We start from the raw sequence: 12,838 nt of genomic DNA, 5'->3' as shown, positions 1-12,838 counted from the left end.
ACCAACTTGGTTACTCTTGGGAGGTGAAAAGGTGTCGAACCTTCCTAAATGATTTTCGAAACCCACAGAAAATCAAGATGTCTGTACCTGGGCTTGAACCCAGTTCCCGCCGAACCTCGAACTGTAGTTTTTCATATATTTGCATTCGATTTCGCCTTCCGCTCTGATCAAATAAAATAAGTGAACGAGAAAATCCTCAACTTCAGAGATGTGGCGCAGTTCTTTCGTTGACTATTGTGGTTGAGGGACTAAGAGAGAATTGATCATGCCTGGAACTTTGTTTATTAAATGCAGTGTTTTTTTCTTGAATGAAGTAAAAATTTATTTAATATAATTACTTTTTGCACGGAACCTGTTGCAACAGAAGTAGTTGGTGCACTATACTTTTCAGAAGATTTCACGTTTTTCAGCAAGTCTTTTTTTCCCTTTCATATATTTCTAAACCTCAGTGCAAGTCAGCTTGTTATTAAAGGGGCGCTGTATGATTGATTCCACAATCCATAGCAGCAGTCTGTTTGGAAACTATTTTATACAACGGGCAACCGCAGATGTTGGAAGGCGTGATGCTAGGAAGAACTCCGCTAACCTCTGGTAAAATTATTGTTTTTTAAAACACGACCGGTTTCGCGGCCTAAAGCCGCATCATCAGGTGCAACACCTTTAAAAGATCATAGGCATATCTATAGTAGTCAAAATCTACTGTTACATTCAATGAATAGTAAATTTTGACTGGGAGCGATGCGTATCCCTATGGCCTCTTACCATTGTTGCATCTGATGGTGCGGCTTTAGGCCGCGAAAGCAGTTGTGTTTTAAAACAACAATTTTGCCAGCTGTTAACACGAGCTCTTCCTAACATCGTTCTTTCAGCAGTCCATTGGGCCGACGTCACGTTTCCACAGTGGCGTTGTGTCCGGTAATAGAAAACAGATACTCACGTAATTTTAGCAGTTGACATTTACGTTTCCTTAAGAAAGTAAAGCCACCTTTCTTCCACGAGGTGTTTATACTTCCAGTCTTCCGAGTTTCTAAAAAGCTCTTCAGATACATATATTCCGGAAAACAATTGTCGCCTGGAATCTTTGCACTATTTTTGATCAGGCGTGTTTTCAATCATCACACAGTTTGGAGTTTCAGATAGCATCATCCAATCAAATACTTGATATTTATTAAAAGAAATAGCCCATTTCTCTAAGTAATCGAATGCCATAATATAGAAAGCCATTGTCTCTTCCCCAAATTTCAAAATCGAATTAATTATTTTTTGGTTAGGATTCTCATATTTTAATTTGTTCAGATTCATCTTGGTTTCAATGTCGATAAAACTGGCCATCTTCCTTTCATTCAGACATCTTTGAGTGTCGGTCAATATATTTCTTATTTCAGTTATCGAGATTTTCTTCTTCTCCACGCTTTTTACATTTTTTTTTTCAAACAGCGAAGTTTCACTGCAGAAAAGGAAGTAAATTTCATTGATCGGAGTACTGAAAAAATCATTAATTATTTTAGGTGGTCTGTCCTCGGCATCAAAAAATTGTTTTAATGGAATCAAAAGCTTCTCTTAACTGTGGCCATTAACGATAGCCATCCTGTTTTTGAGTGAAATACAAGAGTCTGATGATTGACAATCAACGTAAAGGCAGAACTCTTTCAGCTTCTCTGTCCTTACAGTGTATATTGAAAAACAATTCAATACTTCATGTCGATTGTTTCAGTGATGTTAGGAAGAACTCTACAAACAGCTGGTAAAATTGTTGTTTATTAAAACACCACCGGCTTCGCAGGCTGAATTCGCATCATCGGGTGGAACAACGTTAAAGGATCATAGGCATACGCATCGCTCCTACTCAACATTTACTATTCAGTGAATATCTACAATACTTCGGTGAGCGAAAGGTAAAGAAGACGTGCTCAATTCTTCAAAATTTTGAAGACTGGAGCACGTCTTCTTTACTTTTCGGTCTCTGTAGTACCGACAATAGTCACTGAATAGCAAATTTTGATTAGGAGCGATGGGTGTGTCTATGATCTTTTAACGTTATTCCTCCCGATGATGCGGCTTTAGACCGCGAAACCGATTGTGTTTTAATAAACAACAATTTTACAAGCTTTTAGCGGAGTCCTTCGTAACATCGATATGTTGGAAAAATTATACGTTTAAAGCCGGCGGCGGGCATAGAACGTCATCCGAAATTGTACTGAATGCTTCTCAGAAAATTATTTTGAACAGTTAGTTCATAAGCCCACTCAAAGCGTGAATGGTTGCTAAAGCGTACTTGACCTCTTAGCAACAAATAATCCTGGACAAATAGTGAGTATCGTGACGAATACAGGGATTAGAGACCACAAGGCAGTTGCTGTTATGCTGAATGCCGTTAACACCTACAACCATCAAAAAGAAACGCAAAGTACGAGGTGCATTAAAATTCTAAGGCCTCCGATTTTTTTTCTAATTAACTACTCACCCGAAATCGATGAAACTGGCGTTGCTTCTCGACGTAATCGCCCTGCAGACGTACACATTTTTCACAACACTGACGCCATGGTTCCATGGCAGCGGCGAAGGCTTCTTTAGGAGTCTGTTTTGACCACTGCAAAATAGCTGAGGCAATAGCAGCACGGCTGGTGAATGTGCAGCCATGGAGAGTGTCTTTCATTGTTGGAAAAAGCCAAAAGTCACTAGGAGCCAGGTCAGGTGAGTAGGGAGCATGGGGAATCACTTCAAAGTTGTTATCACGAAGAAACTGTTGCGTAACGTTAGCTCGATGTGCGGGTGCATTGTCTTGGTGAAACAGCACACGCACAGCCCTTCCCGGACGTTTTTGTTGCAGTGCAGGAAGGAATTTGTTCTTCAAAACATTTTCGTAGGATGCACCTGTTACCGTAGTGTCCTTTGGAACGCAATGGGTAAGGATTACGCCCTCGCTGTCCCAGAACATGGACACCATCATTTTTTCAGCACTGGCGGTTACCCGAAATTTTTTTGGTGACGGTGAATCTGTGTGCTTCCATTGAGCTGACTGGCGCTTTGTTTCTGGATTGAAAAATGGCATCCACATCTCATCCATTGTCACAACCGACGAAAAGAAAGTCCCATTCATGCTGTCGTCGTGCGTCAACGTTGCCTGGCAACATGCCACACGGGCAGCCATGTGGTCGTCCGTCAGCATTCGTGGCACCCACCTGGATGACACTTTTCGCATTTTCAGGTCGTCATGCAGGATTGTGTGCACAGCACCCACAGAAATCCCAACTCTGGAGGCGATCTGTTCAACAGTCATTCGGCGATCCCCCAAAACAATTCTCTCCACTTTCTCGATCATGTCGTCAGACCGGCTTGTGCGAGCCCAAGGTTGTTTAGGTTTGTTGTCACACGATGTTCCGCCTTCATTAAACTGTCACACCCACGAACGCACTTTCGACACACCCATAACTCCATCACCACATGTCTCCTTCAACTGTGGATGAATTTCAATTGGTTTCACACCACGCACATTCAGAAAACGAATGATTGTACGCTATTCAAGTAAGGAAAACGTCGCCATTTTAAGTATTTAAAACAGTTCTCATTCTCGCCACTGGTGGTAAAATTCCATCTGCCGTATGGTGCTGCCATCTCTGGGACGTATTGACAATGAACGCGGCCTCATTTTAAAACAATGCGCATGTTTCTATCTCTTTCCAGTCCAGAGAAAAAAAAAATCGGAGGCCTTAGAACTTGAATGCACCTCGTATATCTATTTAAAAAAGCTTATAAAATGCTCTTAACGCCGTTTTAAGAGACAGTCTTCACTCCTCCCGATCTGATCACGTAAGCGTAGAAAAATTGTGGAATGATTTCAGAGAGATAGTATTGACAGCAAATTGAGAGATATATACCAGATAAATTAATAAGCAATGGTACTAATCCCCCATGGTACACAAAACGGGTCGGATCGCTGTTGCAGAAGCAGCGAAAAAAGCATGCCAAATTTAAAATAACGCAAAATCCCCCAGGCTGGCAACGTTTTACAGAAGTTCGAAATATAGCGCGTACTTCAATGTGAGATAGTTTCAATAATTTCCATAACGAAACTCTGTCTCGAATTCTGGCAGAAACCCCGAAGAGATTCTGGTCATACATAAAGCACACCAGTGGTAAGACGCAATCAATACCTTCACTGCGCGATAACAACGGTGAAGTCACTGATGACAGTGCCACTAAAGCAGAGTTAAACACGGTTTTCCGAAATACCTTCACCAAAGAAGACGAGGTAAATATTCCTTAATTCCAATCAAGAACAACTGCCAAGGTGAGGAACATAGGAGTAGATATCTTCGGGGTAGCAAAGCAGCTTAAATCTATTAATGAAGGCAAGGCTTCCGGTCCAGACTGTCTACCAGTCAGGTTCCTCTCAGAGGATGCTGATACAAAAGCACCATATTTAGCAATTGTATAGAACTGCTCGCTCACAGACTGGAAAATTGCTCAAGTCACACCAATACCCAAAAAGGGAAGTAGGAGTAATCCGTTGAATTACACGCCCATATCAGTAAAGTCTATTTACAGTAGGGTTTTGGAACATATACTGTATTCGAAGATTATGAAGTACCTCGAAGAAAACGATTTACTGGCACATAGCACGGATTCAGAAAATATCACTCTTGCGAAACACAACTAGCTCTTTATACTCATGAAATAATGAGTGCTATCGACAGGGAATGTCAACTTGATTCTATATTTTTAGATTTCCAGAAGGCTTTCGACACCGTTCCTCACAACCGTCTTCTAACCAAACTGTGTGCCTATGGAATATCGCCTCAGTTGTGCGATTGGATTCATGATTTCCTGTCAGAAAGGCCATACAGTTCTTAGTAACAGACGGCAAGTCATCGAGTAAAACAGAAGTAATATCCGGCGTTTCCCAAGGAAGCGTTACAGGACCTCTATTGTTCCCTATCTATATTAACGATATAGGAGACAATGTTAGTAGCCGTCTTAGTTTGTTTGCAGATGATGCTGTCATTTACAGTCTTATAAATGCACATGAGTACTAAAAGAAACCCACTAAACTTCGATTACGCGATAATTCGTACACATCAAAGGGCTGTAAATTCAACTAAATACTTAGGGATTACAATTACAAATAACCTAATTTGGAGCGATCACATAGATAATGTTGTGGGTGGAGCAAACCAAAGACTGCGATTCATTGGCAGAACACTTAGAAGGTGGAACAGGACTACTAAAGAGACTGCATACACCACTCTTGTCCGCCCTATTCTCGGGTATTGCTGTGCGGTGTGGGATCCGCATCAGGTGGGACTGAAGGATGATATCGAAAAAGTACAAAGAAGGGCGGCTCGTTTTGTATTATCGCGAAATAGGGGAGATAGTGCCACAGACATGATACGTGAACTGGAGTGGCAATCATTAAAACAAAGGCGTTTTTCGTTGCGACGAGATCTTCTCATGAAAATTCAATCACCAGTTTTCTCCTCCGATTGCGAAAACATTCTGTTGGCACCCACCTACATAGGGGGAAATGATCATCACGATAAAATAAGAGAAATCAGGGCTTGCACAGAAATAATTAAGTACTCGTTTTTGCCGCGCGCCGTTCGAGAGTGGAACGAGAGACAGCTTGAAGGTGGTTCATGGAACCTTCTGCCAGGCACTTTATTGTGAATAGCAATCACATAGATGTAAATGTAGAGCATGGCTTTCGACAGCTGCAGTTGCCCCTAATATACAATAGTTTGCAATTATTTCAATGTCGAATGTTAAGACTCCAGCAGCGCTTGAAATAGTATTATGGAGAATACGGGCTTGCCCAGTTCTTCTTTAATTTGGTGAATACATTCCGTTGGCCACGTCGATGAAGCCTTCCGAAGTTGGTATTAGTAATGTCCCCCCCAAAAACCGATTAATTTATCTAATGGAATTTGCAATTGTCCTAATGTGTCTAGGCAAAACTTTGCAATTGTCTCCGATGTTTCGTTATTGAGCAAATCAATCTTCAACGGCTTCTGTTGGATTCCGTCAGTTTCGGTAAAGTATTGAACAACTAAAGGAAACATCTTTTCAGCCTTGTGGTTCGATGCGTCGGTGCCTATGACGTAAAATGAAACTTCTTGCAATTGTTTTATGTATTCGGACACGGTGTAGCTTTGGTCCTGGCTGTAGACCGCTTTGAAGCGACTTTGGAGTCAGGATACATTGCGGCATTCTGTTTTACGGCACAGTCAAGAGAACTGAAAGACTGATGATGCTTGACAGCTTTATAAGCTGTTGTTAGTTCCGCAGAAGCAAGTAGCGATTCTTCTCGGATGTCTTATTTAACCATAAATGTAGAAATAGGCCTTGATGTCGAGGCTACCGCGAATCTGTTTGTATAGTTGTGCGTAGAAATGTGATCTGCCTTACCTCCATGTTTTAGTGAGATGAAACAGCTACAAATTACTCTTTTGTGTAATCAATCGCAAATGTCACTTTCTCTTTCCATCCTTAGGCATTTTTGTAAGCTACGATAAGTTTATTAGACGGTAAACAGTCAACAATAACACTTTAGTCATCGATGTACACGTCAATACACACTTCACGCCCTATATAACTACAGTAAACACTACAAACATTACTAACTTGACCGAGTGAGGTGGCGGAGTGGTTAGCACACTGGACTCGCATTCGGGAGGACGACGGTTCACACCAGTGTCCGGCCATCCTGATACAGGTTTTCCGTGTTTTCCCTAAATCGCTCCAGGCAAATGGCGGGATGGTTCCTTTGAAAAGGCACGGCCGATTTCTTACCCCATCCTTCCCTAATCCTATGAGACCGATCACCTCGCTGTTTGGTCTCATCTCCCAAACATTCCAAATTAACCCGTTACTAACTATTTGCAGTTCGTATTATGTTTAGAAAGAATCGTGTGATCAGGTCGCTATTCAAATGGAAACTGTCCGATTCTTCGGCGCGGCGCTGCTTAAATAGTTCCAGCCCCTTCCTACTGGAGGAGACTGGTATTTTCAGAATAATGGTGCTAGACCTAGAAGGTGGTTGTATCGTCGATTCGTCGATACAGGACATGCAACATGCATCGTCGATACAGGACACGCACCATGCAACGCCATCTGTCAGACGACTTGTAAATAAAACTGAGGCCGCATTTACATGTTGTGCTAACAGATGGCGTTACTTCAGTACTTGAGACAAGCTCTTACAGTACTTCAAAAGGAACCTCCCCATCGCACCCCCCTCAGATTTAGTTATAAGTTGGCACAGTGGATAGGCCTTGAAAAACTGAACACAGATCAATCGAGAAAACCGGAAGAAGTTGTGTGGAACTAAGAAAAAACTTAGTAAAATATACAAACTGAGTAGTCCATGCGAACATAGGCAACATCAAGGACAATCGGTGTCATGGAGCGCCGTGGACTGGTGGTTAGCGAGAGTAGCGACTGAATGAGAGGTCGTAGGTTCGACTCTTCCTCGCGTGAAAATTTTAAATTTTTAATTTCAATTTATGTGACAAACTCTTATGTTTTCATCACTTTTTTCGGAGTGATTATCACATCCACGAGAAAACCTAAATCGGGCAAGGTAGAAGAATCTTTTAACCCATTCGCTAAGTGTACAAGTTAGGTGGGTCGACAACATATTCCTGTCATGTGACGCACATGCCGTCACCAGTGTCGTATAGAATATATCAGATGTATCCTGTGGAGGAATCAGTTGAACTATGACCTTGCGATCAAATGTTTTCCGTTCCCCTTGAAGAGGCACGTCCTTTCGTCTACTAATCGCACGGTTTTGCGGTGCGGTCGCAAAACACAGACACTAAACTTCTTACAGTGAACAGAGACGTCAATGAACGAACGGACAGATCATAACTTTGCGAAAATAAAGAAAGTAAAATTTTCAAGCGAGGCACGACTAGAACCGAGGACCTCTCATGCCGCAGCTACTCACGCTAACCACGGGACCACGGCGCTCCTTCTACTACAAACTCCTTGATGTTCCATACGTCGCGCATGGACTACTCAGTTTGTATATTTTACTAATTTTTTTCATAGTTCCACACAACTTCTTCCTGTTTTCTCGATTGATCTGTGTCCAGTTTTTCAAGGCCTATCCACTGTGCCAACTTATAACTAAATCTGAGGGGGGTGCGATGGGGAGGTTCCCTTGTTAGCAAAATCGGGACAAAACTGGCTCATGTCGATACAAGAAGTTCCATAACGGTGAGCCAATGTAAGTTCACGCCTGTGCTAATGCCTTCAGCGATCACGTTGTAAAGTACTTGTCTTTCGCTTCAGATTGCAATGGCTGATTTCCAGCTCCTTACGATACCTGATGAAAATAAGTGTGGACTTGGTAATTATTCCTCTGACAGCTACATGTATTTTGATAATCCTATTATCGGATGCCCGTAACTACTAAGTCTTCTGTTCTTTGATACTTCGTTGCAATAATAAAACATCTGTCTCATAAATATGTAATATCGTGCAGGATTTTATACCACGATTGAAACTGAATGCAACTTAAGAAAACCTGGACAGAAATGTTTGAGTAGTCCGCAGAATATCCTGTGACGTTTGCACAGAGGACCGTGGACATAAAAGATGTCTCGAAAAATGCACCGTGAAGTACAGGTTTGTTTCATAGTCGGGCGTACAAATCACACTTTTAAAGTATTGCGGAATGCACAACAAACTATTTGGGTATTCCTTGTTCAAGGAGAGAGGGTACACTACACTCTTTTGGACTATAGCGACGCTTAGGAAGTGCGAGGGCAATAACTAGCATTCTTTTTGAGCATAACACGTACTTATACTTAATATCTTGATCCAAATTTTGAGAAGCAGTACGTATAATCACTTCAAACCCAATGCCTCTGTTAGAAGAGGCAACGGGGTTTAGGACTGCGGAACTCGAGGCCATACTAGAACTGCGTACCCAGTGATTGACTATCTGATCTGAAAGTGACGAGGAATTTTGCTGGCAGCGGGACAAAAAATACTATTGCACATAGTATAATTGAAATGTTAGTATCCATGCGAAAAGGCAAATCTATTACCTTCGATCAGGAGAACCTAGGGGTAATGAAGCTGATCACTGTCAAGGGCGGGGAACATAACTTGCACAGAGGTCTCCACTTTTGGAGTAGACATGATTTATTTATAGGTATAATAGAAGACTGGTGGTATGAATGGCAGCATACAAGACACTGAGACAAGAACTGTGCAGTAATTCAGGTGGCGATTCTCTAGTCCATAAATCCCATCCATGCTCAGTCTCTAGGAGGCTGATATCTTTAATAGCTGGACTCAGATTTAACCACAGGCGTTTTCACAGACAGCCGCATACCATGAATAATTCTTCCCGTTTCGGAGAAGAGGAGGACGCAGATTATCTTATAACCGAGCGAAGTAGCGCAGTATTTAGCACGATGGACTCGCAGTCAGGATGACAACGGTTCAATTTCGCGTCCAGTCATCGTGATTGAGATTTTCTGTGATTTATTTCAATCACTTAAGGCAAATACCGTAATGGTTCTTTTGAAGGGACACGGGCGACTTCCTTTCCTATAATTTCTTAATCCGAGCTTTTGCTCCGTCTATGTCGACATCGTTCTAGACGGGACGTTAGATATTAATCTTGCTTCCTTCTTTCTTTGGCTATTCCAGGCGACGTGATATTATGGCAGTCCTTTTACTTGAACTTGTGAAGTTTGGACATAAGATCCCAGCCAGTGTGGCGGAGCTGCTAACAACGCAGGGTCATAACAACTTAGATGTTCTGAAAATATACTGTCGCTGCAAACATCTACATCTAACAACAACACGATGCAGCGCAGATGTGTAAAAATACATTCCGTGACGTAACACTCTGTACCAGCTGTATATTATACGGACTGTACGCAGGAACTAGGCGTATAGCGCAATCCAGGAAATAAAGAAAATAAATAGAGCGTACATGTGGTACGGCCGCTATTGAACATCATCTCATTACGTGTTCTGTGATTGTAAAAGTTAGGAGTGTGCGGACTGGATGATGATACTCAAAACCCTGTAAGAAGTTGGAATGGAAAAGACACTACAGGAGGTTCTACTAGAAACGCGAACAAATGCAGAGTCTAAAATCTAAACTAAAACGTCACAGCCATTTGATATTAAAACCCTGAGCAGGAACGAGGAAGCAATATTGGGTTTAACGTCCTGTCAACATCGAGGTCATTAGAGTCGGAGCACGAACTTAGATTGAGTCAAGGGTGAGGAAGGAAATCGGCCGTGCCCTTTCAAAGGAACTATCCCGGCATTTGCCTGGAGCGATGTAGGGAAATCACTGAAAACCTGAATCTGGTTGGCCGGACGGGGTCTGAATCTTCGTCCTCCCGAAAGCGAGTCCAGTGTGCTAACGACTGCGTCACCTTGGTCAGTTGTCTTGAGCAACTTCACATAAACGTGATCAGAGAGTGGAGAAAGAAACACAAAGAAAAAATTGGAATACAAAATGGCTTGGAAATGGATAAAGTCAAAATTGAGCGTGTATCATTTGTAGATGGTTCAAATGGCTCTGAGCACTATGGGACTTAACTTCTGAGGTCATCAGGCCCTTGAACTCAGAACTACTTAAACCTAACTAACCTAAAGATGGCACACACATCCATGCCCGAGGCAGGATTCGAACCTGCGACAGTAGCGGTCGCGCGGTTCCAGACTGTAGCGCCTAGAACCACTCGGCCACTCCGGCCGGCCACTTGTAGATGATTTAGCAGCTGTGACAAAGGAAAACATTTAATCAGCAGGAAAAGCGGCACTACAAAAATATTTTTCTCAAAATTAAAAAAGATAGAGAATGACGAGCAACATTGCCAGAGTTAAGCGTATAATGTAAAATCAGAACATCTGACCAGTTTAACTATACAGGGTGATAAGTATTTAAACCGACAGACTCTGGGAGGTTATAGGGGACATCAAAACAAATATTTTTTCCTAATGTCATTTTTTCCTATGAGGATTATTTAAAGCGGTGGATGCCGTGTTACGCTCTTCAGTTGTTAGAGGCCGTATTACGATCTTCAAGGCCGGCCGCTGTAGCCGTGCGGTTAAAGGCGCTTCGGTTTGGAACCGCGTGACCGCTACGGTCGCAGGTTCGAATCCTGCCTCGGGCATGGATGTGTGTGATGTCCTTAGGTTAGTTAGCTTTAAGTAGTTCTAAGTTCTAGGGGACTGATGACCACAGAAGTTAAGTCCCATACTGCTCAGAGCCATTTGAACGATCTTCAATTGTTAGAGGGCGTATTGCGCTCTTCAGTTGTAGGCAACTGCTGTCCACCAGTGTACTAGTGCATTGTCTTTGTTTACTAATGGAGCGATACACGTGGAGTGAGTACACTGAAATGTTTGGTACGTACTACGTACCGCACTACAACGAACGAGCTGCACAGCGGGTTTATCAACAGTTTCTTATTGCCGTATCCCGCATCATAGGAACTTTACTGCTGTGTACCAACGTCTGCGTGACACCGGGTCACTTAGCAGATTACCTAGACAGGGACGCCGTTACACGGCAAGAACGGTGCAATTGGAGGAAGCTGTCTTGCAGCATGTGGAGCGGGATCCTTCAATCAGCACTGGTGCGCTTAACATGGGGACGAATCAGACGAATATAAGAACAGTCCTTCGAGAGCAATTGTTACGTCCATTTCACTTACAGCGTGTCCACAACCTGGAACCAGTTGATTATCCACCCAGAGCACAGTTTTCGCAATGGTACCTGGAACGGTGTGAAATGCATCCTACATTTCCATCCTCTGTGTTGTTTACCGATGAAGCAATGTTTGGGCGTGATGGAGTCTTCGCCATGCATAATTCGCATGTTTGAAGTGAGGATAACCCACATGCCACAGTTACTAGCGCTCATCAAGTGCGGTTCCTCGTTAATGTGTGGGTCGGTGTTGTTGGGGACTGTTTAATTGGGCCGTATCTGCTACCTAGGCCATTAAATGGCAGGTACTATTACAATTTTCTCGCCAGAACGTTGCCAGAATTGCTGGAAGACATCCCGCTCCCTACAAGACAACGCATGTGGTTCCAACATGACGGGGCGCCGGAACATTTCAGTCGTCGTGTGCGTCGATTCCTGGACCGACGGTTCCCAGAAACATGGATTGGCAGAGGTGGTCCTGTACCATGGCTTGCTCGATCCCCAGATATGTCTCCTTTGGACTTCTTGTGTGGGGAGAGATTCACAACCTCTTTTACGCAACTCCTGTTGCATCAGAAGAGGATCTGGTTGTCCGGATAGTAGCAGCAGCAGTAACAATTCAGGATACTCCTGGGGTTTTTGCCCCTGTCAGATAGAACGTGATCCGACGGTGTAACCTTTGTTTACGTGTCAATGGAGGCATTTTTGAAAATCTACTGTAATTGAAATTGGGTTGTGTTAATGTGTTGTCTCTTGGTCATAAAAAAAAACACGAATCGGGAAAAAGGAAAAACGGAGTGTGACGAAGATACTACAATACGGAACAGCAGTAGAAGCATTTAAACTGAGAAAAAACTCAGAGGTATACAAACGTGCAGAAAAAATGGATTGAATTTGGAAAAGAACATTATGCATGGGCATATTCAAAGAAGCTGTCGTAGAATAACAAGGAAACTATATAACATTTTGACATATACGGGAAATTTCAACCGGTATAGGAAAATGCCTGAAAGTCTAGGAGAAATAAATATAGATAAGAAACTGAAGACAGAGCAAAATGAAATGGGAATGCTTACAAGACAAAAAGTTTCAAGAAGGCACGAAAGAAAATAGAAAGCAGATGAGAGGACAGAAAAGTGATAGATGAAG

The sequence above is a fragment of the Schistocerca piceifrons genome, chromosome 3, assembly GCF_021461385.2.
Source record: "Schistocerca piceifrons isolate TAMUIC-IGC-003096 chromosome 3, iqSchPice1.1, whole genome shotgun sequence".
Lineage (NCBI taxonomy): Eukaryota > Metazoa > Arthropoda > Insecta > Orthoptera > Acrididae > Schistocerca > Schistocerca piceifrons.
Note: the sequence above shows the minus strand (reverse complement) of the source record.